This window comes from Xyrauchen texanus, chromosome 19 (assembly GCF_025860055.1).
Source record: "Xyrauchen texanus isolate HMW12.3.18 chromosome 19, RBS_HiC_50CHRs, whole genome shotgun sequence".
Lineage (NCBI taxonomy): Eukaryota > Metazoa > Chordata > Actinopteri > Cypriniformes > Catostomidae > Xyrauchen > Xyrauchen texanus.
The window spans coordinates 22,448,651-22,475,557 of NC_068294.1; positions in this window are offsets into that span (position 1 = coordinate 22,448,651).

Sequence of the window (26,907 nt, forward strand, 5' to 3'; positions counted from 1 at the left end):
GTTTAATCGTATAACATTATATCAACATGAAAATAGCACGTTATGACTCTGGCTTTAGTCATGATTACACACAGGCGATGTCCAGGTAAGCTCAAATCATGAGATTCATCTGTCAAAAGAGCAGTACCAAAACATGAATCATGTGCTTGCAATTTTGAGTTACAACCAGAGCACAACTAGACTACACTAGAGACCACAAAGATCTAACCTACATATATAAAGTATCCTCTGTAATGAATACCCATTACTTGTTAAACTCATTAAATAAATAATTGAACACACTTCACATCTGTGAAGAATACATGGATTTAATATCTAACATAACACTCTGTGTGGCATGACTATGGAGTCAATACAATGCCTTATACCTGTAAATTTGCACCACAAAAAAAAAAAAAAAGGGTAATGCTAAAGACAAAGCTGTTTAATTGCAAAAAACGTCTAGGTTACGAATGTAACCTCCGTTCCCCGATGGAGGGAACGAGACGATGTGTCGGAGAAGCGACACTAGGGGTCTCTCTTGAGCACCGAATATACCTCTGATCTATGAAAAAAAGCCAATGAGAAGTTGGCAGCTAGTATTTGCATACCCCGCCCCCGGACATATGGGTATAAAGGTGAGGCAAATACTAGAGTTCATTCAGGATTTTTCTGAGGAGCCGGAAATGGTCTGGCCACTACAGCGGCTTGGCTCAGCGACGTGGCCGGGAAGGACACAACATCTCGTTCCCTCCATCGGGGAATGGAGGTTACATTCGTAACCTAGACGTTCCCCTTCTGACGCTCTCTCCACGTTGTGTCGGAGAAGCGACACTAGGAGTCCAAATTAAATTACGCCATGCGCTGAGCCGTGTACGTGGTCTGACACAGGAGTGGGCAGGTGTTTTTTACGTGCCAGACGACCAGCTGTATCAGACTACATGTACCCTTCCCCAATGCACCACAAAAGTCGTCGGAATCCTTTTGGTTACCCTGACAGGGTAACAAGGCGACGCTTGCCAACCTGGGAATGGGCCAAGCCTGGCTGGCCCTCTTTTCTCTCTATGTCTCTAGACAGCCGGGGCCCTTACACGCACTGAGGGAAGGGGGTCTTACCCAATTTCCTATTCTTTCAGGGGGAAAAGACCCTGCGGAGACAACCCCTACCCAGCTGGGGAGGTAAGGTGGTGAATACATCACATGTGTTTTTAGGCGACACGTGGAAGTGGCGTGGTGGTAGATCCAGCCTCAGCGAGGGAGAGTTGCTACAACACGGCAACCAGAGGACAGCCGGAACTGCCTAAGGAAAACGCGGGTCCGCTCATAAGGGGACCGTATCGTGGAAAATACACACAGGGGGAGTCCGCGTAGGAGTCCTCACCCTGTCGAGCACCTATTCCAGTACAGGGTAGATTTGAGTACCTGCAGTGGATTGGGTCGGCAAGTTCCTCCGATGAACTGTGGACCCATGAGGGCTAGGGAGGAATCGACCAGGGATTCGAGTTGAGTGGAATCTCCTGGGAAAAAAGACACACAGTTTTACCTCAAGCAAGGGAAAGGGCGCTATATGCAAGCGATTCACCCGGCCAGCCCATCAGCGTGTTACCGACTTCTACTGGCTCGGACCTGAGAAAACACGGGATGAAACTGACTCAACCCTGAGATTGTAGTATCTTGTAAAGGTGTTGGGTGTCGCCCAACCCGCTGCTCTACAAATGTCTGCCAGGGAGGTACCCCTGGCCAGTGCCCATGCGGACGCAACACTCCTTGTCGAGTGAGCTCGGACCCGCAAGGGGGGGGGGCACGGCCTGAGTGTGATAAGCCAATGAAATGGCATCTACTACCCAGTGGGAAAGCCTCTGTTTGGAGACAGCTGTCCCCCGCTGTCCCCAAAGCATACAAAGAGCTGCTCTGAGTGTCTAAAGTTCTGCGTGCGGTCCAAATAGGTACGCAAAGCACGTACCGGACACAGCAATGACGGGGCTGGGTCTGCCTCCTCCCGGGGCAGTGCTTGCAGGTTCACTACCTGGTCCCTAAAGGGAGTGGTAGGAACCTTGGGCACGTAGCCCAGTCGCGGTCTTAGGATCACATGAGTGTCTGCCGGACCGAACTCCAGGCAAGTGTCGCTGACAGAGAACGCTTGCAGGTTCCCGACCCTCTTGATGGAGGCGAGCGCGATCAGCAGGGCAGTCTTAAGAGAGAGGGCCCTGAGTCCAACTGATTCTAGCAGCTCGAAGGGAGGTCTCTGGAGGCCCATGAGGACTACTGAGAGGTCCCAGGAGGGGAACAGGCTTGGCCGGGAGGGATTTAACCTCCGGGCGCCTCTTAGTAACCTGATGATTAAGTCGTGCTTACCAAGGGACCTTGCCGTCTACTGCGTCGTGGTGGGTCGCGATAGCAGCAACATACACCTTCAAGGTGGACAGGGACAGCCTCCCCTCCAACCTCTCCTGCAGGAATAGGAGCACTGACCTAACTGCGCACCTCTGTGGGTCTTCAGCCCAGGAAGAACACCAATTTGCGAACAAGCGCCACTTCAGGGCGTAGAGCTGCCTGGTGGAAGGGGCTCTGGCTTGGTTGATCGTGTCTACGACAGTAGGTGGTAGGCCAGCTAGATCTTCCGTGTCCCGTCCAGGGACCAGACGTGGAGTTGCCAGAGGTCTGGATGCGGATGCTAGAGCGTGCCCTGCCCCTGAGAAAGAAGGTCCTTCCTCAGGGGAATTCACCAGGGAGGGGCTGTCGCGAGGAGTACGAGGTCCGAGAACCAGACCCGGGTGGGCCAGTATGGAGCCACTAGTGTGACTTGCTCCTCGTCCTCCCTGACCTTGCACAGCACCTGTGCAAGAAGGCTCACTGGGGGAAATGCGTACTTGCACAGCCCCGTGGGCCAGCTGTGTGCCAGCGCGTCTGCCCCGAGGGGAGCCTCTGTCCGGCCATACCAGAGCGGGCAGTGGGAGGTCTCTCGGGAGGCATGCAGGTCTACCTGGGCCTTGCCGAATCGTTCCCAGATCAGCTGGACCGACTGGGGGTGAAGCCTCCACTCTCCACTGGGCAAGCGTTGTCGTGACAGCGCGTCCGCTACCACATAGAGTTTGCCAGGGATGTGAGTGGCACGCAGTGACCTGAGTCGAAGGGCGAGTCGTGACTTGTGTACGCTACCGAAGTGGTGCTGTCTGACCTGATTAGGACATGTTGTCTCGAATTAACGGGAGAAACTGTCGCAGGGCAAAGAAAACAGTCAACAACTCTAGGCAATTGATATGCCAGCGCAGCGGGCCCCTCTCCAAAGGCCTGCAGCTGCGTGCCCGTTGCAAACGGCGCCCCAACCCGATTTAGAGGCGTCAGTAGTGACCAGGACGCGTCGGGACACCTGCTGCAGGGGCACTCCTGCACGTAGAAAGCAGAGGTCTGTCCAGGGTTTGAGTGTTTTTCGGCATGCGGGGGTGATTATCACACGGTGTGTGCCATGGCGCCATGCTCGTCTTGGGACTTGAGTCTGAAGCCAGTGTTGAAGCGGTCTCATATGCATCAACCCCAGCGGTGTGACTGCGGCGGAGGATGCTATATACCCCAGGATGCCGGCTTCTCGGAGTGGGGCAAGAGCTGCCTCTACGACTTTCGTGAAGACGCAAGGGGACAGAGACCTGCCCCCTGAGTGCGGCGAGGGAGTAACTGCCTGAAGGCTTCCTCATGGCTTTTCGCCTCCTGGAACCTGGAGATAACCGTGGTCATGGCGTCTCCGAATAGGCCAGTGGGCAAAACCGGGGCATTAAGGAGGAAAACTTTGTCCTTGTCCTTGATGCCCGAAGGGTTGAGCCAAAGGTGCCTCTCCGCGGTGACCAAGGCAGACATAGACCGGCCAATAGCACAGGCTGTTTGCTTGGTCGTGCGGAGAGAAAGAGCTGTGGCTCGGCAAAGCTCAGAAAAAGCGCGGCACAAACACTCAGGTCGTCCAACAGGTCAGCCTGGTATGCCTGTAATACAGCCATAGTGTGCAAGAAAAGGTTCACTGTGCACTGCCTAACCAAATTCTAACTCCGGGCAGAGGAAAGAAAGTTTTGACAGGCTTGTGAAACACACACAGAATCGCTCTGAAAAAAGAGGATCTGACGACACTGGAGACGCATGAATTTAAAGCCTGGCTACAGGTGCATCTAATGATTTCATCAGCCGAGGCTATAAATTCCAGTCAATGTTCATTGACGTGTTACACACTTATTCACAGCTCGGTCACAACTAGGATTGTTCCCTTAGCGCTTTTCAGCGCAGCATCTTAGTGAAGCTTTTTGTAAAGGGAACGTATGATTCAGTGTAAGAAGCTGTTAATTTAAGTACAACATAACACAACATAACAATCATTATGTCTTATTTTTAAATGTTATTAATAAAAAGCAAGACATTAATGCAGAAGAAATGGTGCTCCCTGTTCCTTATTACAAGATGATGAAAACAGTTTTGGGGCTTTTGTGCAACTAGTGAGGCATTATAACACTTCATGGCCACAATCTTGTTTATTTGTGTAATATGTTCCTTTCAATAAAGGAGTGGATTTTATGTATAATTTGTATATTTTTTATTTGACCAGAATGCTCTTATGCTGACTAGAGATATCAGACCCAGACAACACAACCACAACACAACCACACACAAAATGCCAGAGCTCCAGCTGTCATGTTGTATTCCAGTTTGTGTACATTGTAAACAGTTTTGTTGTCTTTTGTAGTAACATGCACAACAATTTATGATATTTTACAAGATACTGAATGTTTTCAGTAATTTATAAATAATATTTTAGCAAACAGACTTACTTTTTAAGATAATGTGTTTTATTAAATACATGAACCAATGTGAAACCCAATTCTTGAGTATTACCCAATTTAGAGTATTAAGTTAAAGTATATGTTCTTCAGGAATTGTGATACATATTTCACCAAGGCACTTCTATAGCCATACCACTGTTCTTCTGCATTAATGCCTTATTTGGTTATTGTTAACATTTAAAAACAAGACACAAACACATTTTGTGTTGTAATAGGAAATAGGAGTTTTTAAAAACCTAGTTAAGTTGAAAATAGCAGATTGTAACATCAAATGACACAGGCCAGCGATATTATCTAAAGAGCTACATAAAACTCAACAGCACTATAACCAGGACTTTCAACCTAAAAGTGAGACACCTTAAATCACAGTGACATTTTTCTGCTGATTGCATTCGCAGGCATCATGGTGCATGTAAACTGGGCATGCTACTTGACCTCGTGAATAAGCCACGGCCCATGTAATGTTGTCATACTCTAAACTCCGGCCCATGTCAAAACAGTGCCACATTGTGAAACCCAAAGAGAAATTAAGCGCAAAGGGAACGAGGTACCGTGAACATTTAAAAAGAGCATGAGTATTGGAAAAGAATATATGCCAAAATCTGTTGCAGATTAATAAAAGGATCTCAATTTTGGGGTTTCGTTTACACAGCTTTGTCTTTTGCAATACTTTATTTATTATAATTTATATATATATATAAGGCATCATACTGTCTCCATACATGACTGCTTTAAGAGATGACATGAGTAACAGTAAGGCATAAATTATACTACGGACTTGCCCCCAACTCTAATGCATGCAACTACCAAATAGCTATTATCATTTCATGCTGTTGCTTAAGTCAATGTTCCCTTTACAAAAAGCTTCACTACGATGCTGCGCTGCTAAGCGCTACGGGGAACAACCCTAGTTGTGACCGAGCTGAATAATGTGTGCAACACGTCAATGAACATTGACCTGAATTTATAGCCTCGGCTGATGTAATCATTAGATGCACCTGCGGCCAGGCTATAAATGGATACTTCACCAGGTGTCGTCAGAAACTCTTTTTTTCAGAGCGATTCTGTTTCTGTGTGTTTCACAAACCCTGTCAAAACTTTCTTTCCTCTGTTAGGAGTTAGAATCAGTTAGGCAGTGTGCAGTGAACGTTGTTCTCTTTTCTCTTCTGTTTAGAAAATATTCTATATATATATTTCAAAAAAAAGAAAGAAAAAAAAAAGAGAATGACTGAAAGCCGCAAACGGTGCGTGTTCCCCTCTTCTCGCTCTATAGCTGAAGATGACACACATCAGTTTTTGCTCTGTTTGTTTGGGGGTAAGAGCACGCTGCTCTCGCGTTGCAGCAGGGCGGGTGCGAGCACTGCGATTTGCTTCAAATGCAGAGTGCTTTGTGCTCGCCTTGCTTGCTTCCGAGAGTCAGCACTCACGAAAAGAGAGAAAAAAAAAGATCGTTCGTGGGGCTCTTGCATGGATTTGGCTGAGGAGCAAGAGACGGGTTGATCCCTTTCTCTCGCTCTCTCCCCAAACCCAGCTGGTCCTTCACATGATCTCGAAGCGTGTTCCGACGCTTCTTCGGGTCATGAGTTGGATCGCGATTCTCTTCCCGCCTCCAAGCTTTCCGTCCGCGATAAAAAAATCTACGGAGGAATTGCTCGATGTTGTTACTCACGCGGTTGCCAGATTGGACTGGCCACGCGAAAAAGAGACACCAAACCCTCCAAATTAGGGGAGAGATTTGATCTTCCAGTCTAAGAAAGGGAACGCCTCATGAGTCCCTTCCCTTCTTTGATAACCTCCATGAAGAGCATTTTCGCTCATGAAGGAACCCCTAAATAAATTAAAAAAAAAAAAATAAAAAAAAAATATATATATATATTTATATTTAATTTAATTTTTTTTTCTTCCCGTGTTCACATACCCTCGACGTCATTATATTCAACCATCGTGGGTGCTGAGGCACGGGGGTATTCATTGATGCTGCCGGTCGAAGAGACACTTGCGGGCTATCTCTCGCCGGGCTTGGCATCGTCACTTAAGAAGCCCTCTCTCCCCTCAAAGCCTTGTAGGACAACCTCCACTTTAGTGGGAAGGGCTTATCAAGCAGCAGGTCAGGCTGGTGCTGCTCTGCACACTATGCTGTTTTACAGGCGTACCAGGCTGACCTCCTGGACGACCTGAGTGTGGGTTCTGCGCTTGACGAGCAAGGCTCAGACCCGCCTCGGTCCTGTCTGAAGGGAGGCTCAAAAGCAAAGCTTGGCGAGTCGTGCTCCTCCTCCCAGGGATTGGGGACAGTCTCGCCTCCCTCGCCAGCCCCCGAAGCAAGACCTCAGGACTATAATTTCTAGTAAGAGAAAACCCTGACGGTCTTGCGCCTAGATTAGGGGTAGCTCCCTCGGGACGGGCGCGTGCTTCACTTCACCCCTCCCGGTACCCCCTCGAAGCCCCTCCATTCCCGCCACCTCTTGGTGTTTCGGGTTGCAGAGGCTTCCGTCAAAATTGGGTGTTTTCGCTGTTCCTGCATTTTATTCAGGACGCGAAACACTCAACAACCCCTCAACAGGAAGTGTTCAAATATAATACCCATCTCAAAGATCCTGGCAGCGTGGAAACTTCTGCCAGATATATTATTTTCTGTGGGTCTTATAAAGGCATCACTCAGCCTAGCCCTTTTTACCCGCACATTCACAATACATGATGTAGCGCTGACTCCTTGCGACTCCGGGGCATCTGCATTCTGAATTATGTAGACGACTGGCTGATCCTAGCGCAGTTCCAGGAACTGGCAGTTCAGCACAGGGACATCATCTTAGCTCATCTGTTTCTCTGGGGTTGAGGCGCAACGCCAAGAAAAGCGTCCTCTCTCCCACTCAGAACACTGTCTATCGGGGCATCATATGGAGTTCAATCACAATGCGGGCACAACTGTCTCCCGCTAGGATTGAGTCCATTCAGATCACCCTGAGAAAAGTCAGGCTAGGTCAAGGTTGCACTGTTATCAGTATCAATGATTTCCAGGTCTCAGGGCGACCGCGTCCACGGTGATCCCTCTGGACCTTCTGCTCATGCGACTGTTTTTGTTGTGGCCAAAAGCCAGGGGATTTCTTCCAAGGGCCAAAACCCCTAGGCTAAAAAGGGTTACGTGCCTCAGGCTTCATTCCCTTTCTATGTGGTTCAGACCCCGGTTTTCTGCCTTGGGTCCCACTCTAGGTGTGTCTTGTTGTCGCAGGCTGCTAACGACAGAAGCCTCCCTGACAGGCGGGGTAGCGGCCTTAAGTGTTCATCCAGCTTAAGGGGATAGGAGGGTCGTCAGCTCGGTTGTCACAGTCACTGTCTCGGGTTGATGGCTGTATTTCTGGCCCTGAAATACCTCCTCCTGAGGCTGCCATGTCTTGGTGCGGGTGGACAATACAATTGGAGGTGTGAACCTATCACAGGTGCATTGTCAGATCTTTTGTCTTCAGATCACTCTGTGTGTGTGTGCTTCATGAACCTGTCAGAAACTTTCTACTTAACTCTATTAACCTTTCTCTTTCTCTTTTCTTTAAAAAAAAAAAAAAAAGGAATGGTATGGTTCTCGGAGATTATATCTCTCCTCGACGGCTCACCTTGGGCGATTCCAGACAGGAGGGACCTTCTGTCTCAGGCTCAGGGGACAATATTTCATCCCAAGCCCGAGCTGTGGAACCTTCATGTGTGGCCCCTGAAGGGTACCAACTGAGGGACATAAGGTTTTCACCTGAGGTTATCGAGACCATTTTAAGTGCTAGGGCTCCCTCTACCAGAAGAATCTATGCCAATAAATGGGGTGTCTTTGAATGATGGTGCAGTGCACATAATGCAGATCCAGTTAACTGCCAGATTGCTTCAGTTCTGGACTTTCTGCAGGGAAAAATTGTCAGCAGGCATATGCCCCACCACTCTCAAGGTCTATGTGGCTGACATTTCTATGTGCTTGCCACGTCTTGATGGATGGGGTGCCGTTGGGGAGACATCCGCTACTTGCTCACTTTATTCATGGAGTTATGCGACTGAGGCCTCCTGCTAGGACCAGGACCCCTTCATGGGACTTAGCAATAGTCCTTGAGGGTCTTGTTGAGACCCCCTTCGAACCTCTAGAGTCAGCATCTGATAAACTTCTGACTCTCAAGATGGTTTTTCTTATGGCGATTACCTCTCTAAAGAGAATTGGGGCTCAACAGGCTCTGTCTGTCTTGCCAGCCTGCTTAGATTTTGCCCCAGGAATGATTAAAGCAATTTTGCACCCTCATCCTGACTACCTGCCTATGGTGCCTTTCTCGACCTTACATCCGGTCAGTCTCGAAGCCTTCTGCTCCCCGCCGTTTACAACGCTGGAGCAGGAAAGACTTCACAGATTTGGTCCAGTCTGTGCCCTTCAGACTTATGTCCACCGCACTAGCCAGTGGCGTATGTCAGGGCAACTATTCATTTGCCATGGGAGCCTCAACTGGGGGGCGGCCGCCACCAAGCAGACTATGTCACATTGGGTAAGGGACGCTATTTCCCTGGCCTACGAGGCCACGGTCAAGCTTCGCCAGTAGGTATCGGGGCTCACTCTACCAGAGGGGTCACCTCCTCTAAAGCCTTGTCTAGAGGTGTCCCTCTGCAGCATGTTTGTGATGCGGCAGGCTGGTCCTCTCCGCACACATTCATTCGATTTTATAGTTTGGATGTTCATGCCACTCTCTTATGTCCTTGAGTCGACATCACAAGCTCATGTCTGAGACCTCTTGTGAGCACACTACACAACCGTAAGGGGTCCGGGCATCCACAGTGCGGTGGCGTGGGTATTCTCTTTCCCAAAGCGCTAATTCAGTTCAGCATCATAAGTGTAGCTTTTTGAAAGGGAACGCCTCGGGTTACTTGACTGTAACCCTTGTTCCCTGATAAAAGCGGAACGAGATGCTGTGCTTCATTGCCGCACTGGGATGCCCCAGGATTGCTCTTCAGACAAAATACCTGACGATGCACCTGTGAAGCATCTATTTATAGCCCTGCTACAGGTGCATCCAATGATGTCACCAGCAGAGGCTATAAATTCCGGTCAATTTTCATTGAAGTGTTGCACACATATTCACATCAGGTCACACCTAAAGTTGTTCCCAAAGCGCTATTTCAGGGCAGCATCTCATTCCACTTTTTTCAGGGAACAAGGGTTACAGTCAAGTAACCAGAGACGTTTTCAATGTTTTTGTGCACACCTCCCACTTTTTTACATGACAAACTCATAAAATCGCCCCTCTGTGACGCTTTCTGCAACTCTTGTCATGTGAAGGGCAATGCAGCGCTTGACTCTGCTGTTGAATGGAGCGTTGACGCCTTGACTCAACTCATGTGAAATGCGCTTTTATAATGACGAAAGAACATTATTGAAACTCAAAATTATTATTATTTGTCTATTATTGTGGTCTTTTCTGATTAAAGCCATACTTAAATTTAAAGTTAAATAAGCTACTGTAGGAAAATTCTATTGTAGATCTCCTTTAATTCTTATACTGAAGTCAGTAGATTTGTAGCCATGTTTTAATAAAGGAGAAGGCAAGAAAGTTATTGAAACTCACTATTATTAGACTACTGTTGTCTTTTTGGATGAAAGATAATGCTCAGACTGAAGCAAAACTATCGATCTGCTTTGTTTTTTAATGCTTAAACACTTTAAAGTCTCTTGGTAGATTTCGGTCATGAACAAGTCAAAATGATTCACTGAATCACTCATAGCACATAAGACGCTCATTTGTTGCCACCTAGTGACATTTCCAGAAGTGGTCACTGAACTAATAAATTTGTGAAACAGAATCAAGCCTCACCAAAATACTCTTTATTCTGCACAATTGTAAACTTGAATAAACTTGACTCACTAAAATAGCTGGAATTGGTGCGTTTAGCTTTGTCTTTAAAAGTATATCCCCAGAAAACATTTTCATCGACCAGTGTCCTTTAAAAAGGACACTTAAACATTCTTACCAAATTTGCACCTTGTGAGGTTGTATCCCTTTAATGTGTTGTGGCATTGCAAGAACAAATCTAAAAATGTAAACAGGATACTAAGATGGACAGAAAACATGGACAAATTCTTAAAAGGGAAAAATATTGACAATGGTTATCCTATGTGGGATAGTGGTGTGCTGCATAATTTTGTAGTTGTAAAAAGTGTCATGGTAGAAAGATGGTTGGGAAACACTGGCTTAAGTTGTTAGAATTAAGTGAGTTATTAAATGAACCCATGATAATATTTGGGGAAGCAGGCATTTATTTCTCAAATGCATAGACATTTTTTTATTCCCTTACGTGATCTAGAGCTGATTTCTCAAGCATTTTTATGAAGTGTTAGCAATTTATTGTGCATTAGCAGAGCAAAGAAGTTTCTTACCCAGCACTGTAGCTGTCACAACACTAATTGCAGTTTAAATGTATTTTTCCCAGAGTTCAAAATGCACTTAAAGATATTTCTCTTCTTTTAGATAGTGGCTCTCTTTCCAAGCTTTTTTCTTTTCTTTTTTCCTTACCTATGAGTATTGATTGCTGTTTGATGACCAGATTTGCATCAGAAGTGTAGCGTACAAAAGCATCACATCTGAAGCTGATTTATAAGTGCCTTTGGCCATTATTGCCCTAATTAAATCATGGGGAAAACTATTTTGAGATTCTAGATTTGATTACATGTCAGATGAAATGCAGCATTTATTTATTTCTTTGTTCTCACCCATGAGGGAATAAACATGTTCCAATCTCTTGCCATGCTGGCTTGAAAGATTTAACAATATAGCCCTGCTAGTAAACTACTTTAATTACACACTCTCTCTGTCAGTTTCTTTTTCTATATTTTATTCTTATTCCTTAATCCATGTTACACAGCAGTCTTATACAAATACAACAGGACGCATGCTTATTTCAACTTATTTTCTTTCTCATTTTTGTTAATTCTACCCTTGGCAGAGTTCCCAACATCTTACACATTTCTCGTTCTCTCCCTCTCTCTGGAACAGGTGGGCAGAATCAGAGATTTAGATTCCTCTTCATTTGGGTAAATGAAATAGGAAACAATCCCCTCTGTTTAGGCTTCAGATCCACTTTCCTCTTTTACATGTACATCTGGAGACTGGAAGAGCACTAGGCTTGCTGGCAACCATTCTCTGCCCAGGCACATCCTCTGAGGAGTCCACCAATCAGAGCTCAGCTCACTCCACTCTGACATCAGACAAACCCTCGGCAGGAATGACAATGCGATTCTGCTCACTACGCTGACAATTATCCCTGCATTACGCTGCTCAGATGAGCAGTATAAGAGTGTTTTGAGGCATAAGTGGCATTGTCAAAGAACCTTTGACAAGATCAAAGTCTAGATTCCTAAAAACACAATGAGACCATAATGAACCGTACTGTACAAAGCAAATTTTCTGTCCACACTGATTGCGAAACTGCTGTGCAACATGGCACAATCACAACCAATTAGAAGATATTTCGTTTATATCTAAACAAAACGTTTATATACAGTATATATATATATTTCAAGTTATGGGGAGTAGGAATTTAAATGAATTGGATTTCACATTGCCACAGAACTAGAAGCTAAGTGATCTGCTAAATGTACTGTTGCTTGATATGCTGCAGCTGGTTAACCACCTGTGTTCCAACCTAATCTCATGACAAGTCATACTAATAGTGCGAATTAGCTCTATTACTTATCGAATTAGCTCTATTATCTATTATTTTTTATCAATTATTTCTATGTTTAATCCTTAACCCAAAACTAAACCTAGGCCTAAAGTGTAACCCCTTATCCAAACTCTAAACCTACTATATAGGCAAAATATCTGTTGTGAACCACAGAGGAAAGATAAACATGTACTTTCTATTATAAACATAAACAAATAATTTCTATTATATAAATAAATATGAAATGTGTAATCATATTTGTTCCCCTTCTGTCACTCACTTGATATTGTGTTGATGTAGTGTCACTAGGGGTCGCTATTGGGAGCCCCAAACACCTCTGATATTTGAGAAAAGGCCAATAGGAATTGGTGAGTGGAATTTGCATGTCACTTCCCCGGACATACACAGGTATCAAAGGAGCTGGCTCGCAACCACTCATTCAGATTTTCCTTCAGAGCCGAGTGGCATTGAGCAGAGAGTTCCACTGCTGTTCCATTCACATTACTGAAGCAAGGAAGAAGTGTATGCTGTTGGATATACGGCACATTTCAGTGGCTTTCTCTCCCTCTGCACGTTTGATGCAGAGTACACCCCTGGGCATGTCCACAGCGAAAGAGTATAGTTCCTAAGCCTGAAAAGAGTATAGTTCCTAAGCCAGAAAAGAGTATATTTTCTGACTAAAAGAGCGCACACTGACAGATAGTGTCTTTTTAAAGAAAACTATTTGTCTGTGTGTAATTCCTGGGTGTGGTCATTAGTACAGACAGTCTCTCCGCTTCTGACGGCCACGATCGCTGCCTCACGTGTCTGGGCCATAGTCACGTTGAGGCAGCGTTCATGGATGGTTCATGTTCTCATTGCGAGAATATGACCATGGCAACATTGGAGTCGTGGCTTTCCTTCTTTTGGGGGAAAGCCATTCTACCTATGGGTACGAGTACCGACGGTCCCTCGAGTGGAACCCTCCACCTGCCCCTGAGCCCTCGCAGTTTGATGATTGGTTGCTGGGTTCAGAGTGCCACTCACGGTCGCACCCCTCCCCATTCCTTTCTTTCCAGAAATGCATGGCGTACTAACGATGTCGTGGAAGACACCTTTCTCTCTCCGATCCCGACTTCCCAGTTCATCCACTCTCACTACCCTCGACGGTTGGGCAACCAAGGGGTACACAGTGATTCCTCAGGTGGATAATGCGGTTGCGGTGCACTTGTACCCGCAAACCACCGCCACCTGGCGGAATTGCCCAGCACTCCCCTCCAGGGCTTGTAGGACTACGTCATCTCTGGCGACCAAAGCCTACAGTGCCGTGGCTGAATTTGGTTGCGATGAGGGACTCCATCAAGGTTCATTTTCTGAACACGACCATCTCCGATATCGGACTATTTGGCTATGCTAAGACCCCCAAAAAGGCTCCTAAACGCCCCTAAGAAGGACAACGCAGGGATCTCTGGAGCCAGTGACCAGAACACTCCGTCCCCCGGTGGAGGGCCGGGAGGAGAATCTTGTGTTCCCTTTAGTTTTTTTCCGCTGCACCCCGAAAGGGCTGTGGTACCCACACTGTCAAAAAAGAGCAGTTTCCTCACTCCTTGGGTCACACAGCCAGTGTTTACGACCGATGATACTCGCAGCAAGGGTGCTACGAATGCAGGCCCCCCCACTTTGTGCGCCTAACCACACCACACCACACTCACACCCATAGCCAGGTGGTTGTGACGAGTCAGGAGGACGATCCCCCTCCTCCTCCGTCGCTGACCTGCCCTATGCCGAGTACACGGAGGGAGGTAAACATGATTGTCCCGTTAGTGCCCCTCGCCTGGTGCTTGGATGCCATCTCTTTGCTATGCACCTGCTCAGGTGCCCTGCGTGTGGAGATTGTAGTCCTTCTGCTGAAGGACGCGATAGAGCCTGTCCCCCCCAGCCAAGATGAAGAAAGGGTTCTACAACCCGGAAGAAAAGTGGTGGGATGTGGACAATCTTTGACCTGCGAGTTCTGAACCAGGCATTGCCAGACTCCCGTTCAAGATGCTGATGGCGAAACGCATTTTGGCATGCGTCTGGCATCAAGATTGGTTTGCGGCGGTAGACCTGAAAGACGCATACTTCCACGTTTCGGATTTTCCTCAGCACAATCCCTTAATACGTTTGCCTTCGAGGGCCGGGTGTATCAGTACAAGGTCCTCCCCATTGGTCTGCCCCTGTCGCTTCGCGTCTTCACGAAATTCATGGAGGCAGCCCTTGCTGTATTAAGGGAATTGGGCGTTCGCATCCTCAGTTATCTCGATGACTGGCTGATTCTAGCCCACTCACGAGATCTGTTGTGTGCACACAGGGACCTGGTGCTCAGGCACCTCAGCCGTTTGGGGCTTCGGGTCAACTGGGAAAAGAGCAAGCTTTCCCCGGTTCAGAGCATCTCTTTTCTCAGGATGACGTTAGACTCAGTCTCTATGAAGGCACACCTCACAACTGAAGGAGTGTCTGTCTGAAGTCATTCAGATGAAGAATGGTGGAAACACTTTCAGAGGCTCCTGGGGCATATGGCATCCTTGGCGGCGGTTATCCCACTCGAGTCCCAAGATGGGCATGGCACCACGGCACACACCGTGTGGCTATCACGATGACCTGCCACCACTGTTTCAGCCCTTGGACAGACCTTGCATTTCTGTGGGTGGGGGTCCCCCTACAGCAAGTGTCCAGGCACGTCTTTGTCACGACAGATGCCTCTAAGCTAGGCTAGGGTGGCGTGTAACGGGCATTCAGCCTCTGGCTCCTGGACAGGTCTGCGACTGTGTTGGCATATCAACTGCCTCGAGCTGCTGATGGTACTGCTCGCCCTGTGGAGGCTTTTGCTGTTGATCTAGGGCAAGCACATGTTGGTCCGGATAGACAACACAGCAACAGTAGTGTATATAAAACTGCAAAGGCAGCTTACACTCATGTCGCTTGTTGCAACTCGCCAAGCATCTCCTACTCTGGAGTCAGCAGTGACTCAGGTCGCTGCGGGCCACTCCTATTCCAGGAAACCTCAACCACACATTTGACATGCTCTCCCCAAAAGTAATGTGTTGGCATACCAGGCCATGCCTTCCCCTGTGGGAATATGAGCACACTCTACGAGGAGTGTGGCATCATTTTGGGCACTGGCCAATGGCACCTCTCTAGGAGACATCTGCAGGGCAGCGGGCTGGGCAATGCCTAAAACCTTTGTGATATTTTATATTCTCCAGGTTGAGTCAGTTTCATCCTGTGTGTTATCAGGTATGAGCAGGTAATTGGCGGGACAGCTGGTCAGGTGTACCGCTTGCATACGGCACCTTTCCTCTCCGTAAGATGAAGACATGCGCTTTCTTCTCCAATGAGAGTTCACGAGTACAGTGGACCCTGGATGTCCTTCCTCTCTAGCCCTGAGGCTGATGAATTCGGTGGAGGAATCCATAGCCAGCCCCAGTACATGTCCTAGCATGCCCTGTACTGGAGTAGGTGCTCCATAGGCATTGGTTACCTGTGGTAACCCCCGTGATGTATTTTCAACGATAGGTTCTCCCTATCGGTAGACATGCGTCTCCCTTTGGCAAAGCTTTCTTTGCCCCAACATTGAATGAGTGACAGAAGGGGAATGTCTTGGTTACTGTTGTAACCTCTGTTCTCTGATGGAGGGAACGAAACGTTGTGTCCCTCTTGCCACAATGCAGTACTACCCACTGAAATGTCCAGGACCTTGTCTCGGCTCATCAGCACAAAACCTGAATGAGTGGTTGCGAGCCAGCTCCTTTTATACCCATATGTCTGGGGGAGTGGCATGCAAATTCCACACGCCAATTCCCACTGACCTTTTCTCAAAGATCAGAGGTGTTTGGGGCTCCCAAGAGCGACCTCTAGTGTCACTACAGCAACACACTCCATCACGGAATGGAGGTTACAACAGTAAATAAGATGTTCACTGAAATTTACTTTATGAAATAAAGTGTTGGATAGCAGGCTAGCTAAAAATTAATGCCATTATTGTATCAATTTGAAATTCAGATTTTGCCATCTCTTACAAACTACTACGAGCTGTCATGAGAATATGGTGGTGGTTCTGGTAGTTTGTGACAAAACAAATGTCATAGGTCTGCTTTGAAAGGTTTGCAGACAGCAGGGGGGAAAAACAATACTTTGCCTCTACCTATATAATTGTGCATATTATCAAATTATAATGCGAAGAGAAAGCACGTTCCATATCGTCAAATATTGTCCAATGAAATGCAGCATTTTTCCGCAAATTGATCTGTGACTTGTTATTCTAATTAGCTCAGTGCCAACATGAACAGTCTGTGCCCACATCATAAATAAACATTATTAATACATTTCAATGTTCGACCAATGACATTTTGCTTTACTTTTTTACTTCCTTTGAGTCCTGAAGCAAAACAGTGCTCCAAGACAAGCGGATCTTACTAAATGGCATAATGTAATCAATAATATCATACATTTGCAAGCAGGCTGTGAATCCTCTCACAGCACGCTGTGTTCCCTTCTGTTTGCAAAATGGTACAAGTACCCAAGCTTCATAACTTACCTGAGTTACTCTAAGAATGCAGCTTGACTTTAATTAAATATACAGAGTAATACATCACAAATAATACATCTTGCAAATAAAATACACTACACTTGCTATTTTAACATCAGGTCATACCTCATGTTGTACAAAGATATTGATTCACAGCATTTCAAAAAGTCTGAGTGAACCATTAAAGATATAAGTGAAGAAAATAACACTTACAAAATGTCTAGATCACTCTGTTATTTCAATGGCTCCAGACTGATTGATTGAGACTGCCAAAAGGACAATTCAGTCTCGCCTTTTACTGCTGGCATCATAATGATGGCATTTCTCTTAGACTTCATCTCCATGGTGATGTCAGAACAGGAACCTTAGACATGGCATTTTCAATGAAGGCCATGAAAGCTTAGACACAGTGTGTTCTGTGTAATATAAGTTTTAAAGGTGCTGTAAGCAATGTTAACCATTATAGAACTTTCACAAGACTTGAGTTGAATAAGACATGGCCCTCTTTCCACAGATACACAAACGGATACGCTTGGAGATCGTTGTAATCAGAGATGGAGCAGGAGAACATTTGAATTTCACAGGTAAGAAAAATAAATATGTAATTTGATATCAGCAAACCCACAACTTTACACTGACCTTGTACAGGTACTAGGGTGCTAGTCGTCAAAAGCAACAGTAGTAAAATAGCGATCCTACTCAACAAAAATGTTTAAACTGGTGCTCTCAGCTACCTTTGCCTACAGTACAGGCTGCCTTGTAAACGTGCAGATTTATTGACAGACAGAATATGCTTCAAAGTCTTCTGATTTGCTAAACAAAGATTCTGACCCCTTCCCGCGGTCATTAATTCCCCAGCTGTTTACAGAGCCTAGGGCTGTTACAGAGACAGGTGTGATATTTCATGGCATTCTTTTTCAGTGATATCTGACAGGAAATAGGGATGTTTTTGGTGTCATTTCATAAAAAGCACCAAAAAGGAACCTTATTAATTATCTGTAATTAAAAGAACATTTAAAAATATAAAGAATACAGAGCCTTGAAAAACAATATATATACGAATATACGAAAATAGTTTTTCTTCCTTTGTGACACTGAGGGTTTCAAAAAGAGAGTCCCTGGAGTCCTTGGAAGATTGTCCAGAATTCTAATCAAACAAGCAATAAAGGATGATCATATGATTGAAGAAGTTTAATGTCCTTGTGTAAGAAGTGCATCAGATAAATTATTTGCACAAAGCTCTCTGAAAATAGAAACCTCAAAGTTATCTCAAGAGGCATGGATCAGATCTACTGAGCACCACAGAAAAGGGAAACACAATGAAATTGATGAAATTTTTTTTATGGGAGATGGTGCTTATATGTAACTTGGCTGAATGTGGTTGGTGTTAGGGTACTGGAACATTGGGTAGCAACATCTCGACACAGTGTGATCATGTTGAATTCCAGCCATTGGTTGAGCCAATGATACTTTTTCAGGCCCAGCTATACTTCACACGGAATTGAAAATCGAACGGGTGTGACATCATTTAGAACAAAATCTGGCCAAAAAGCTGATTTGCATTCTTTTCGGTGGTTAGTAACTGTAGGCCAGTGCAAATTTTTGGGAAAAAAACTGACTGCCATTGGTCCAGGTCATCAGTAGGTGTGACCTGAAGCTCAATCTACCTTGAGGCTGACAGATAATTCTGTTTATCTTGTTCAGTAAGTCAAACTCTTTCAACAAGAACATACCGGCAAGTAGCGTTATTAGTGATAACCCCTTAGTGAGTGCAAATTTGCCTACATATATACAGTCGTTCACATAATCAAATCTACTCAAATTCTTTCAAGTACCCATTCACTTGTGCCATCTGCAGCGAAAGACGTTTACACATATGCCCAAAGTATACCTATCTTCATTCTTTTGTCTTTATTCTGTACATTAACACTTTTATACACTTATCTTTGCAATAGTATCAGTGTCATCATAAATTACAAAAGCAGAGTGCATTCAGCACATATTATGACCGCATCTAGTATGTTAGTGCATTAGCATCATTAATGCATGATTAAAACAATTTCTTTTACTGACCTCCTGAGAATTCTACTCAAATAATGAGGCATAAAGTCATTGATAACATGTTTTAATGCCACATTATTTTAGGTTTTACATGTAGCAACCTCATATTTAAATGCTCCTCTAAATACCTCCCACAGCGGTGTGGCTATTGTCAAAATTTTTGGGAACAGTATACTGTTCCCTTAACGAAGACCTTTAGGATGCTCAAACAAACGTCATGGTTACTGTTGTAGGAAGGAACGAGACGTTGTGTCGAATGAAGTGACACAAGGGGTCTTCCTGGGACGCCAAACGTTCCTCTGAACCTGATAAAAGGCCAATGTCAAGTTGGCAGACAGAATTTGCATGCCCCATACGGGTATAAAGGGAAGCGGGGCAGCGAGTGCAAGTCAGGATTTTGCATTGAGGAGCCGAAAATAAGGTACGGCTGTTTACAGTGGTAGGTCTAGTGCTGTGGCAGGAGGGACACAACATCTCGTTCCTTCCCTTGGGGAACGGAAGTTACAACAGTAACCAGGACGTTCCCCTTATGTCACTCACTCAACGTTGTGTCGAATGAAGTGACACAAGGGGTCCCATCTAAAAATGCCACACATTGACCATGTTACGTGAACTGTCAAGACAGGTGCACGCAGGCTACTGCTAGAGGCAACTGTGTTGGCTGCACGTAGCCCTCCCCAAGGCCCCCAAAGAGATGTCACATACAGACCTTAGGTTCCCCGCACCCCTGAGGGGGGGAACAGGAGCTACATGACTAGCATGGGAGCAAGCCTGGCAGCCACGGCCTTCTCTCTCAATATGTATCTCACATAGGACGTGAAGTGGCTATCTTAACGCTATGAAATGGATCGGGGAAGGAGGTCTTTCCTGGTCCTATTCTTTCAAGGGGAAAAGACCCTGTGGAGGCCACATCCTGCCCAGTCTAGGCGGAGCTTACATGTGGCAAATATACCACGAAGGTTGTGAAGCCGTACGTGGGAAATGGCACAGTGGTAGGTCCAGCCTAATGAGGGGGTATGACGTGCGGTCCAAATAGATACGCAAAGCAGGTACCAGACACAGCAACAAAAGGGCTGGGTCTGCATCCTCCCGGGGCAGCGCTTGCAGGTTCACGACCTGGTCCCTGAAAGGGGTCGTAGGAACCTTGGGCACGTAGCCAGGTCGCAGCCTCAGGATAACGTGAGAATGTGCCGGACCGAACTCCAGGCAGGTGTCGCTGACAGAGAACGCTTGCAGGTCCCCAACCCTCTTGATGGAGGCTAACGCGATCAGAAGGGCCATCTTCAGGGAGAGGGGCTTGAAGGGGGGTCTCAGGAGGGGAATAGGCTAGGCCGGGAAGGGTTCAGTCTGCGGGCATCTTTCAGGAACCTGATAATCAAGTCGTGCTTACCTAGGGACATCTACTGCGTCATGGTGGGCTACGATAGCAGCTACATACACCTTCAAGGGCTGCATACACCTTCAAGGTGGATGGGGAAAAGCCTCCCCTCCAGCCTCTCCTACAGGAATGAAAGCACTGACCAAACTGCGCACCTCTGTGGGTCTTCAGCTCGGGAAGAACACCAATTCACGAATAAGCGCCACTTTAGGGCGTAAATTTGCCTGGTGGAGGGACCTCTGGCTTGGTTGATCGTGTCTACCACTGCAGGTGGTAGATCCACTAGATCTTCCGCATCCCATCCAGGGGCCAGATGTTAGAGGTTCCAGAGGTCTGGGCGCAGGTTCCAGAGGGTGCCCCGTCCCTGAGAAAGAAGGTTGTGTCACCTCCTTGGAATTTTCCAAGGAGGTGCTGTCGCGAAGAGTGTAAGATCCGAGAACCAGGCCCGGGTGGGCCAGTAAGATGCCACCAGGATGACCTGTTACTCGTCCTCCCTGATCTTGCACAACACCAGTGCAAGAAGGCTCTGGTCGGGAAATGCATACTTGCGCAGCCCCCGTGGCCAGCTATCTACCAGCTGTCTGTCCTGAGAGGAGCTCCTGTCAGGGAGTACAAGAGCAGGCAGTGGGAGTTGTCTTGGGAGGCAAAGAGATCTATATGTGCCTTGCCGAATTGGTCCCATATAAGCTGGACCACCTGAGGGTGGAGCCTCCACTCTCCGCTGGGTGAAACCTGCCGAGACAGCGCGTCTGGCATCGTGTTGCGGTTGCCAGGGAGGTGAGTGGCAGCAACCTGAGTCGCGGCTGACTCCAAAGGAGGAGATGGCGCACGAGTTGTGACATATGATGAGAGCGTATGCCGCCTTGGCGATTTATGTACTCTACCATCGCAGTGCTGTCTGAATGGATCAAGATGTGCTTGCCCCGGATTAGTGGCAAGACCAGAGGTCTATCCAAGGTTTGAAAGTCTGATGGCAAGTAAGGGGTGACTGTCACACGGTATGTGCCTTGGCACCATGCCCATCTCGGGACTCGAGTCTGTAGCCAGTGCTGAAGCGGTCTCATATAAATCAACCCGAGCGGCGCAGCCATAGCTGAGGATGTCATATGCCCCAGGAGCCTCTGCAATTTTTTTTAGAGGAACCGCTGTGCCGGGCTCGAAGAGAGCGAGGCACCTGAGCACTGACTGAGTGCACTCGTTGGTGAGATGCGCTGTCATTGAGACTGAGTCTAACTCCATGCTGAGAAAAGAGATGCTCTGAACCGGGACAAGCTTGCTCTTTTTCCAGTTGACCTGAAGCCCTAGACGGCTGAGGTGCCTGAGCACCTGGTCCCTGTGAGCGCACAGTAACTCTCGAGAGTGAGCCAGGATGAGCCAGTCGTTGAGGTAGTTGAGTATGCGGATGCCCACTTCCCTTAGCGGGACAAGAGCTGCCTCTGTGATGTTCGTGAAGACGTGAGGGGACAGGGACTGGCCGAAGGGGAGGACCTTGTACTGATACGCCTGGCCGTCGAACGCAAACCGTAAGAAGGGTCAGTGTCGAGGCAGAATGGAGACGTGGAAGTACGCATCCTTCAGGTCTACTGCAGGTAAGAATCTGTTTCTGCTTGAGCATTTTGAACGGGAGTCTGTGTAAGGCCCGGTTGAGAACTCATAGTTCCAAGATTGGTCGCAACCCGCCGCTTTTTTGGATACGATGTAGTAAGGGCTGTAGAAACCCTTCTCCATCTTGGCTGGAGGGATGGGCTCTATCGCATCCTTGAGGAGCAGGGTCGTGATCTCTGCTCATAAGGCGCTGGCTTTCTTGCCGCACACACCGAGGAGCGAACACCGCTGAAAGGAGGCTGGAGCCGGGCGAACTGAATTGCGTAGCTGAGTCGGATGGTCCTGGCCAGCCAGCGTAACAGATTGGGAAGTGAAAGCCACGCATCCAAGCTCCACACGAGAGGCAATAAAGGGACGATCATTTTTGATGTACCGGTGGGGCTTCACAGCGGGGGGAGCAGGTAATAGCGCATCGGGAGGCAGAGGAGCGTCCCGAGTCTTGGGTGCTGAGAAAAGACTCAAAGCACTTACCTTGCTCCGCGCACCCGGCAGGGGGCGGGTTAAAGACTGAGGAAAAGGTCCTAGAGAGGCATATTCGGAAATCGCCATTGCTGGCCTGCCAGGGCTGAGCAGTCGTGAGGCCGGAGGCGAGGGAACTGCGTCCGGGGAGCCGGGACTGTAGAATTTTGGGGCCGGGGTGCCGTGAGAACATCACTTCCCGGGTGGATGACCCATTTATTGAGAATGTGGGTAACGCAGCCCAAAGGCGGTGCGGCAAATGAAAGTAATGAAAACAAGGATTCTCCTCCCGGCCCTCCACCGGGGGACGGAGTGGTCTTGGTACCAGCTCCGGAGTGAACATCTGACTGCCTGGGTCGCCCATCTCAGGAGTGCTTCGGAGCTTTCCTGGTCCTGGAAGGGGTCCTGGAGACGGGGGGCGTACGCCGCCTGCGAGGTGCTCAATGCTGGGACTGAGAGCTGAGTCCAGTTTGTGGCGGAGCTGCCTGTTGTTTGGTCTCAGGGGGACAACCTTGGCAAGCAGGCGGGGCACGGTGTGTGCTGGTTGGGCGGTGCCGCGGCATGATTTGAGAAATCGCCTCCATCTGCTTCTTCACTGCCGAGAACTGCTGGGCGAAGTCGTCGACGGTGTCGCCGAAGAGGCCGAGCTGGGAGACGGGGGCATTGAGAAACCATATCACCCCATATCACCTTCATCGCCTGTCGGGTCGTCCTCAAAGTCATTTCTGCACGACACCTCAGACCATCATCTCATGTCATACACCCACTGCATTATTGTTAAAATGAGCTGATTTGTTTTATTGTTGAACCTGAATGGGGGAAATGCCACCCCTTTCAAAAAAATCTAAACAAGTTGCAAACTTGCAGCAAATTTGCAGCTCATTATTTTCATATGCAGATGAGCTTTAGATTCCCTACAAATGTTTAGCCAGAAGTTTGGATCTCTTCGCCGGTAGTGGTGAACATCCAGCAATACTTTGGCAACAACAGAAACAATGAATTTGCCACAAGTTTGCCATGAACTCTCGATTTCAGGGACTTACACATATACATGTGAAAGTGTATGTTTATATTCCATTTACAACTATTTTAAAATGTGGAATGACAAATACATTTTAAAAAGTAAAACTACACATTTGAACACAATTTTTTTTATGTTCAAACCTAAAACATTAAGCATAATTACACATATAACAATTAAATGCTTTAAAAAGACCATTGACAGAGCTGTTCGAATGTGATCTCCCAAGTCCAATTTACCTTCATGGGTGTTGGAAAAATGTCTTGTTCCCTGATAAAAGCGGAACGAGATGCTGCGCTGAAAAGCACTTTGGGAACAGCTTTAGGTGTGACCAGCTGTGAATATGTGTGTAACATGTCAATGAACATTGACTGGAATTTATAGCCTCTGCTGGTGACATCATTGGATGCACCTGTGGCAGGGCTATGAATAGATAAGTCACAGGTGCATCGTCAGGTATTTTGTCCGAAGAGCAGCCCTGGGGCATCCCAGTGCGGCAATGAAGCGCAGCATCTCATTCCGCTTTTATCAGGGAACACTTAGGTTTACACTTAAGTAACCCGAGACGTTCCCTCTCAAAAAGCTACACTTATGATGCTGCGCTGAAAAGTGCTTTGGGAACAGCTTTAGGTGTGACCAGCTGTGAATATGTGTGCACCACGTCAATGAACATTGACCGGAATTTATAGCCTCTGCCGGTGACATCATTGGGCTATGAATAGATAAATAACAGGTGCACTATTTTCCCCTGCAGAAAGTCCAGAACTGAAGCAATCTGGCAGTTAACTGGATCTGCATTATGTGCACTGCACCATCCTTCAAAGACACCCCATTTATTGGCGTCGATTCTTCTGGTAGAGGGAGCCCTAGCACTGAAAATGGTCTCGATAACCTCAGGTAAAAGCCCTGTGTCCCTCAGTTGGTACCCCTCAGGGGCCAAACGTGAAGGTTCCACAATTCGGACTGGGGATGAAATATTGTCCCCTGTGCCTGAGACAGAAGGTCCCTCCTGTCCGGAATCGTCCAAGGCGAGCCGTCGAGGAGAGATATTATCTCCGAGAACCATACCCTGTTCGGCCAGCATGGCGATATCAGTAAGAGACAAGACCCTTGCTGGTGAACTCTGGCCAAGACTCCCGGGAGCAGAGAAACCAGGGGAAACGCATACAGACTCATTCTGGGCCATGTATGTGCCATCACGTCCAGAACCAGGGGGGCTGGGTGACTCAGAGAGAAGTAGAGGGGACATTGCGCTGTCTGTTGAGAGGTGAAGAGATCCACTTCTGCCCTGTAAAATCTCACCCAGATTTGTTCCACTACCTCGGGGTGGAGTTTCCACTCCGCCGTCGGTATCTTCTGTCTGGACAGTAAATCTGCTCCCACATTAAGGCATCCAGGGGTATAAACTTCCCTGAGTGATAGGAACTTGCCCTGGGCCCAAAGGAGTATCCGACGTGCCAGAGAATTCAGCTGACGTGAACGTTGACCTCCTTGATGATTTATGTAGGAGACTACTGCTGTGTTGTCCATCCGCACCAGGACTTGGCAGCCTCTCAGATGCTGGAGGAAGTATTTCATGGCCAGAAATACCGCCATCATCTCGAGGCAGTTGATGTGGCAACTGAGCTGATGACCCTCCCATTCCCCTTGGGCTGGACGACCACTTAAGACCACTCCCCAGCCCGTCAGGGAGGCGTCTGTTGTCAGCAACCTGCAATGACAAGATGCACCTAGAGTGGGACCCAAGGTAAGAAACCGGGGTCTGAACCACATAGAAAGGGAACGAAGCGTGTGGCATGTAACCTTTATTTGCCTTAGGGGACTGGCCCTTGGATGAAATCCCCTGGCTTTTAGCCACAGCTGAAACAGTCTCATGTGCAGAAGGCCCAATGGGATCACCGTGGATGTAGATGCCATGAGACCTAGTATTCGTTGATACTGACGAACTGTGCAACCTTGACCCAGCCTGACTTTGCTCTGGGTGTTCTGAATGGGCATGATTTGAGCAGGAGACAATTGTGCCCGCATCATGATTGAATTCCATATAACTCCCAGATAGGTAATTCCCTGGGTGGGAGAGAGCACGCTCTTTTTGACGTTGAGTCTCAGACCCAGAGAAACAAGATGAGCTAAGACAATATCCCTGTGCTGAACTGCCAGTTCTTTAGACTGTGTTAGTATCAGCCAGTCGTGTATGTAATTCAGAATGCGGAAGCCCCAGAGTCGCAAAGGCTGCATCCATGCATTTCCTGAAGTTGCGGGGTGATAGGGCTAGGCCGAATGGAAGAACCTGATACTGGAAGGTTCACCCCCGAAAGCGAACCTCAGGAACTTCCTGGCTGTGGCAGAATTTCTATATGAAAATATGCCTCCAAGAGATCGATGGTGACCAGCCAATCGTGATTTTGGATTTGTGACACGACCGTCTTGATAGTTAGCATCTTGAACTTGAACAACCTGACTGAGCGATTCAAGCCTCGAAGATCTAAGATCAGACGCAACCCCCCACCCTTCTTGGGAACCAGGAAGTATTTGCTGTAATAACCTGACTCTTTCTCTGGAAGGGGAACACGTTCTATGGCCCCTTTGACCAAGAGATTTTGCAGTTCTTTCCACAGTGGACATGTCTACTCCGGTGTTATGTTCGTGGGGACCACACCATTGAAACATGGAGGGCGGCGAGCGAATTTAATTCTGTAGCCTTTTTCTACTGTTCTTAGGACCCACATAGAAATACCTGGCAGAAGTTTCGACACTGCCAGGTTCTCTGAGATGGGTATTAATTTTGACACTTCCTGTTGAGGGAATGTGAAGTGTTCTGCATTCTAGACTAAGGCAGGAAGCAACGGTACACCCAAATTTACATTGGAAGCCTCTAACTCCCGAAACACCAGAGGCGGCGGGAATGGAGAGGTTTCATGGGGGGTACCGGGAGGGCTGATGTGGATGATACACACCACATGACACCACAAAGCTGGGTGCATCACCGTCATGGTTTCTTCCTCTTAGTAATTACTCCCCTGAGGTCTGGCTTTGAGGGCTGTTGAGGGCGACGAGCCTGTCCCCAGTCTTTACGAGGGGAAGCATGACTCACCACGCTCTGTTTCTGTGCCTCCTTCTAGCAGGACCGGGGAGGGTCTGGGTGGCTGACGGCCCTGCCCCCTGAGTGCAGCGAGGAAGAAACTGCCCGAATGCTTCCTCGCGAAACCGGGGCATCAAGAAGGAAAACTTTGTTCTTATCTTTGATGCCCGATATGTTGAGCCATAAGTGTCTCTCCGTGCTGACTAAAGCAGACATAGACCGGCCAATGGCATGGGCCGTCTGCTTGGTCGCACGGAGAGATAGATCCATAGCTCGACGAAG